Source organism: Triticum dicoccoides, chromosome 2B (genome assembly GCF_002162155.2).
Source record: "Triticum dicoccoides isolate Atlit2015 ecotype Zavitan chromosome 2B, WEW_v2.0, whole genome shotgun sequence".
Lineage (NCBI taxonomy): Eukaryota > Viridiplantae > Streptophyta > Magnoliopsida > Poales > Poaceae > Triticum > Triticum dicoccoides.
The window spans coordinates 393,631,531-393,639,050 of NC_041383.1; the positions used below are offsets into that span (position 1 = coordinate 393,631,531).

The following is a 7,520-nucleotide window of genomic DNA, read 5'->3' on the forward strand; positions in this document are numbered from 1 at the left end:
GGGGCGCCCCAACGCACCTCGCCCCGATCCCCTTGCCCCCGAGCCCGACGCCGGGGCCCGACGCCGCCCCATCGTCACCGGGCTGCCCCGCCCCACCACTCCGTCGCCGGAACGCCATCGTCGCCGCCTCGCTCCACCAATCCTCCCCGAACGACCTCCACGCGCTCGACGCCGTCGTCGGAGACCACCTCGCCGGACTGCCTCCCCTACGTCGCCGGCGTCCCCGTCTTCCTCCTCGCGCCCCGCTGCCCAGTCCCCTGCAACCCCTTGTGAGCGCCATCCCCATCTCCCTCTCTCCTCGTCATCGCGGTTGCCGTTCTCCACACGAGCTCATGCTCACTCGCCGTCGCCCCTCGCCCGTGCGTGGCCACGCGCCCGCGCTGTCCCGTCGTGGTCACCGCCCCTCTTGGCTCCAGCGCGTGCGCACCGCACGCGCCCGTCCCCGACTTCTCCCTCGCGCGCCCGCTTGCTTCGGGCGACGCCCGTTGCGAACCACCCCCCTGAGCTCTGTCCACGCCCGCGCTTCCCTGGAGCGCGCCGGCACCCGCGCTTGCCGTCACTGGCCACGGCCACCACCGAAGCCCCCTGCTAACCGTGCCTCCCGCTCGCCGGTCCGGTCCCCACTCCGGCCACCACCCGCGGCCTCCTCCCCATGCTACCCCTCATCGCTGCGCCCCGCGACCACCTCCGCTGCCTCCCTTGGCCGGCGCCTTGGCCGCCGACGCCCAGCCGCGTCGGGCCATGGCCTCTGCCTGCGGTCGGGTGCCCGTAGCGCCCGTTCGGGCCACCCCGCACCTGTCACCCGTTATGCCCCAGGGCCTATGACATATGGGCCCGCCCCAGAACAGTTTTATAAAAAAAAGAGGATTAAAAAAATATATATTAAATAAATAAATAATAATTAAATTAATTAATTAATTAAGGAATTAATTAAGTTAATTAATCATAATTAGATTAACCTAATTAACTAATTAGTTTAATTAAACAGTAATTAGATTAGTTAAACATTAATTAGACTAAACAGTCAATGACAAACGGGACCCACACGTCAGTTGACCAGTCAACGCCTCTGTTGACTGCTGACGTCATGCTGACGTCAGCGTGCACTGTTCTGGATAATGTTGGATTAAAATATTTAAATAAATGCTAAAAATGATTTTAATCTTTTAAAATTAATATAAAATAAACCGTAGCTCAGATGAAAAAACTTTGTACATGAAAGTTGCTCAAAACGACGAGACGAATCCGGATACGCAGTCCGTTCGTCCACCACACCTCCCTAACCTATCGAACTCACAACTTTCCCCCTCCGGTCCATCTGTCCGAAAACGCAAAACATCGGGAATACTTTCCCGGATGTTTCCCTCTTAACCGGTACCACCTCATACCACGTTAGGGCACACCTAGCACCGCTCATTGTCACGTCACCCATCGTCGTGTTTGTGTTTGCATTGTATTCATTGTTTCTTCCCCCTCTTATCTCCGGTAGACTACGAGACCGACGCTGATGCCACCGAGTACGACTACGTCACCGACGACCCCCTCCTTGTCTGAGCAACCAGGCAAGCCCCCCCTTTGATCACCAGATATCGCCTACTCTTCTCTATACTGCTTGCATTAGAGTAGTGTAGCATGTTACTGCTTTCAGTTAATCCTATTCTGATGCATAGCCTGTCATTGCTGCTACAGTCATTGATACCTTACCCGCAATCCTAAATGCTTAGTATAGGATGCTAGTGTTCCATCAGTGACCCTACACTCTTGTCCGTCTGCCATGCTATACTACTGGGCTGTGATCACTTCGGGAGGTGATCACGGGCATATACTATATACTTTACACTGTTACATTACCTGTGATACTGTTCGGAGTTGGGGGCTGAAAGGACAGGTGGCTCCATCCCGGTAGAGGTGGGCCTGGGTTCCCGACGGTCCCCGACGGTTACTTTGTGGCGGAGCGACAGGGCAGGTTGAGACCACCTAGGAGAGAGGTGGGCCTGGCCCTGTTCGGCGTTCGCGGATACTTAACACGCTTAACGAGATCTTGGTATTTGATCTGAGTTGGCTACGAGCCTATACGCACTAACCATCTACGCGGGAGTAGTTATGGGTATCCCGACGTCGTGGTATCAGCCGAAGCACTTCAGACGTCAGCGACGGAGCGGCGCGCGCCGGATTGGAACGTAAGCCTGCTCTTGTATTAAGGGGGCTAGTTCTGCTTCCGGCCGCCCACGCAATGTGCAGATGTGCTATGGGCGATGGGCCCAGACCCCTGTGCGCTTAGGTTTAGACCGGCGTGCTGGCCTCTCTGTTTTGCCTAGGTGGGGCTGCGACGTGTTGATCTTCCGAGGCCGGGCATGACCCAGGAAAGTGTGTCCGGCCAAATGGGATCGAGCGTGTTGGGCTATGTGGTGCACCCCTGCAGGGAAGTTAATCTATTCGAATAGCCGTGATCTTCGGTAACAGGACGACTTGGAGTTGTACCTTGACCTTATGACAACTAGAACCGGATACTTAATAAAACACACCCTTCCAAGTTCCACAGACAACCCGGTGATCGCTTTTCTATAGGGCGACGAGGAGAGGATCGCCGGGTAGGGTTATGCTATGCGATGCTATTGGAGATGCTACTTGGAGATGCTACTTGGAGATGCTACTTGGAGATGCTACTTGGAGGACTTCAATCTACTCTCTTCTACATTCTGCAAGACGGAGGCTGCCAGAAGCGTAGTCTTCGACAAGATTAGCTATCCCCCTCTTATTCTGGCATTCTGTAGTTCAGTCCACCGATATGGCCCTTTACACATATACCCATGCATATGTAGTGTAGCTCCTTGCTTGCGAGTACTTTGGATGAGTACTCACGGTTGCTTTCCCCCCCCCCTTTCCCCCTTTCCTATCTTCCTGGTTGTCGCAACCAAATGCTGGAGCCCTGGAGCCAGACGCCACCGTCGACGATGATTCCTACTACACCGGAGGTGCCAACTACTACGTGCAGCCCGCTGTCGACGACCAGGAGTAGTTAGGAGGATCCCAGGCAGGAGGCCTGCGCCTCTTTCGATCTGTATCCCAGTTGGTGCTAGCCTTCTTAAGGCAAACTTGTTTAACTTATGTCTGTACTCAGATATTGTTGCTTCCGCTGACTCGTCTATGATCGAGCACTTGTATTCGAGCCCTCGAGGCCCCTGGCTTGTATTATGATGCTTGTATGACTTATTTTATTTGTAGAGTTGTGTTGTGATATCTTCCCGTGAGTCCCTGATCTTGATCGTACACATTTGCGTGTATGATTAGTGTACGATTGAATCGGGGGCGTCACAGACCTCCTCCCCGTCAGCCATGAGCCTGTTCACGGCCGTTGCACCGGCCGCACGACCGCCGTACCAAGCCCTCCGCCCGTCTGCCGAACTATTCTTCGCCGCTCGCGGAGCTCCTCTTGGCCGGCCTCCAAGCTCATTTCTTATCACCGCAGCTGTCCGGAGCCGACCGCAGCCGTCAGCAGCAGCCAATCCAACCGGCAGCCAAACTTGATGATTTAACTTGGGATTGGATAGTATGTTTGACGGTGGTTGTGTGCATTGTAGATGAGCTCAGTTGACTCCTCTTTCATGGATGATTCATCGTCGGATGAGGAATTTGATTTGCATGAAGAGAGGAGATTGCTATGCTAGTGGCCATGCACAAAAGAAGGAAAACGAAGCACGATGGTTCCGTTTATGGTCGTGCATGACCAACTCCAGAAAGATTCGATGGAAGAGCATTGGAAATGGCATGGCAAAAGATCCGCAGAGATTCATTATTTGTTTGTTCAAAACTATGTTGTATTGTGCAAAACTATATTGTATTTGTGTTGCATTGCATCTCCTCGATCTGAAGAACTATGTAATAATTGGATATTGTGGACATGATTTTTTTATGTTGTTTTAAAACATGTTTTATGCAATATGTGCGGCTGTACAGTGGCTGGACAGCGGCTGAATAGCAGCTGTGCGGCTGCTGGCCGGTTTTGAACCATGAATTTGGACCATCTATTGGAGTTGCTTTTTTGGACCATAAATTTGGACCATCTGTTGGAATTGGCCTTTTTTAGGAGCTTCAAAACGCACTTTTTGTCGGTCTAAATTTTACATCTTCGATTTTGAACCGTCAAAATTTGGACCATCTATTAAAGATGCTCTAAGGAGGGGGATGGGGGATGTTAGGAGCCCTCCTAGCCGGTGCACATACTTGGGCTGGCCCGTGGACAGCATATGGGCTGGGCTAGGCTGTGCACACGTTGAAGCGTTGCTGGCTATAAGTAAGTGAAGAGGAGGCAACGAGAAGGGTATCCAGTGGATCACGACAAACGGCACCCGGCGGCTCCCTTTTCCTACCTCGTGCTCCCTTCCTCCTCTTCTTGTATCCATTACATGTACCTCGAACTGAAGCCTGTATCCCTTGTAAGCGAGGAATAGATCGAGAGAGAGACTAGTGGTACCTAACAGGCAGGGTCTCGGCAGAGTGCGACACAGCCAGCTGGTCCCGCGCGCGATGTGGCTGTGGCTGGGGCACCGCGGCGGCTTGCACACGGTTCGGCCACGGTAAGCACGACGACACGCGGGTGAGCCGTCCGGTGATGTACGTGGTCAGTGGAGCCGCGGCACGCGGTGGCCGGCGGTAGCCGGGCTATCACGCGGCACCTAGAGCTCATCGCGTAGTCGAGGCTTGCGCGGGGACGAGGACTTACACAGGTTGGCCATGCGGGCTGGACAACGAACACGGGTCATGGTGATGGCGTCAAATTGATAAACGCTTAGAGAGGCAGTGCGCAGGCAAGCCTGGCAGCGGCCGGCCGTGCGTAGCTACGAGCAACTGCAGGACGCAGGTGGCGTCGGGCACTGCCCGTGGCTGCCAGCGAGCCGAGGCAAATGGCGGCGTGGTTAGGGAGCAACGCGGCGGCCAATGGTGGGATCGACGGATGGATGCGTACGTGCATGCATGTGCACAAAAATATGTGAGTGAAGATAGTCCAAAAAACATACGTGAGTGCAGCCTGCAAGACGTTGGGCGCCGCTGCCGGTAACCGCTGCACTGCACCTAATTAGTTGGGAGTGAACTCGTGGGGAGATGCATATGATAGGTGGGACCAGGCAGTAAGTCACCGTAGAAATCAATCCCTGCTGGGATCAGACCTTTTCAATTACACCAAACAAGATTTTTACTCACGCAGGGTCAGGATTAACCGGGATCTATAACTACAGGGTATCAACTTTAGGGATTTGAAGATGAGGATTCATTTGTGTCGGCCACTACAACCTCGGGGTTTTTTTAAGAGGCAAGAGCACTAGAGACCCACAAACTTGCATTGGATGTGATGGTTAAGTCCACAAAGTTGCAAAAGGGGATCAACTCATCCATAAACTTAAAATGCATGGGATGATTTAGTCCACAACAAATCAGGAGCGGACAAATGGCGCCTCGCTGGCAGCTTCGTGGCACAGCCGCCTGGTCCGGTGTTTTTGTGGAAAACCCCTCCACATTTATGGAAATCACACCTGCGGTACATGCCTGCGCTGCCCCTAGGTTACAGAGCGGCGCCGCATGCTGGTCTTGCCCTGCGACGGCTCATCAAACCCGCTTCTTTCCCATGCAGAGATGCTTGTGCATCCAAATTTCCTGCAGAAAAAGAAAGGAAACTGATCCCTTTCATCCCCAAGCGCAGCATGCATGCAATGCATGCAAGGGGAGAGCAGCGCATGCATCTTTATTCAGAAAAAAATGGTTACAAGTATTTTTTTTTGGGGAAAGATTAGCTACAAGCACTGCTAGCTAGTCAGGTAGGCAGCTACTATTCACAAATCACAATATGGCTTAAAGCATCTACAGCCGACGCCCTAAATCCAACCCCTTAAATGCCCGTTGACGTGATCGGGCGCGTCCGCGGACAGGGACCGGTCACGTCTTAATATTTTATTCTACAATCGGATACCTCAAACTAGAAACCTCAAATTCATATTATTACATGTAACGTGAAACCTAATCTAAGCAGAGCTCGCTTGGTTCCGATGTGACCATGTCCGAGGCCGGCTGCGCTTCCGAGAGTGTTGGTCCGGTTGCCGACAATGTAGAGTAGGGCATGGGACACGAGCCGGCTCACGGGAGACGGCGACGCCTTGGGTCCCGTGAGCCGGCGACGCCTTGAGTCCCGTGAGCTTGTGCGGGTTAGTAACTTTAAACTTGATATATCGCCGTCTCCCTACTCTTCCTCGTTGGAGCCTAGAATCCGAACGGTTGTAGTGGACATCAGATTGATGATGGATCCGTCCTGGGATGAATCGGCGATTGCGGCGCCTGGACTGCTGCACCATACGGGTCGCTGGAGAATGCGACTCCGTCTCGCTGGAGAATGCGACTCCGTCTCGCTGATGTCCATCGCCACGCCATGTTTTCGTTCGACGACGCACGTTTTTCGTTCGACAACGCCCATGGTGCGTCGGTGGTCTCGGCGCGCCAAAGAAGGGGTTGCGAGTCCGCCACCGCGTTCGGACGCCAGACGGACCTTCACCGCCTTTGGTGAAGCAGCGACGACACACCTAGTGCCGGATGCCGGATCCATGCGCCATTGGGGCGGACACAATGGATTCCCGACGGAAGGAGTTCGGCCGCTGCCTTGCACATGCCTCCTCCTAAGAGCGGCGGAGCGCAAGCTGGATGGCCATCTCCTCCTTGTGGCCGCATGGGATGAGCTCTGGGTCGGCGGATCTGGAGGTGAAGGACTCGGATCCGCTACCCCCATGCGGGAGACAGCCGGATATCGCCGAACGTGAGGCCCGTTTAAGATGCCCGCCTAGGTCGAAATTTCGAGACCGGTCACTAACTGGGTGGGCCACCCGGGCGTATGATGCGGATTTGGGGCGCTGACTGTAGATGCTCTTCTGCTGTTAACTTTTGGGTAGAAGATATATGGCATGAAGATTTATACCCACGATATATCAAGTTTAAAATTGATTAGTTGTCAAATTATAAAATATTAGTTGACTGATTACCAGTACTTAGTTGTCAGATTTTACCATGCTTAATTACTAACCCGCACAAAAACAAGCTTTAACTGCTAGATTATAGGATAACAAGTACTTAGTTGTCAAAATTAAACACGCCTAATCACCAGATTATCTGGTACTTAGTTGCCAAAGTTAGACATCTTTTTCCAGAATGTGCACACGCATGTATATCATGAATTGCCAAAATTAAACATGCTTAGTCGCCGGATTATATAGTACTTAGTTGCCAAAAATAAATATACTTGACTGCCTGATTATGTAAGTACTTGTTAGAAAGTTAAACACACTTAGTTGCCAGAGTATGAAAGTACTCTCTTCGTTTTTATTTAGTCCGCATATTAGCTTTGGTCAAAGTCAAGCTTTCTAAACTTTAACAATGTTTATAGACAAAAATATTAACATATACGATAACAAATCAATACGGTTAGTACTTTTTTGCCAATTTTCAGAAAGTTTGGTTTTCAGAATACACGTATTCAGCTG

General features: G+C 52.2%; 1 pseudogene; it reads left to right on the forward strand.

Moving 5' to 3' along the window:
• Positions 1-4,302, forward strand: part of LOC119360902 — a 21,330-nt pseudogene extending 17,028 nt beyond the window's left edge.
• Positions 4,303-7,520: the final 3,218 nt, after the last annotated feature.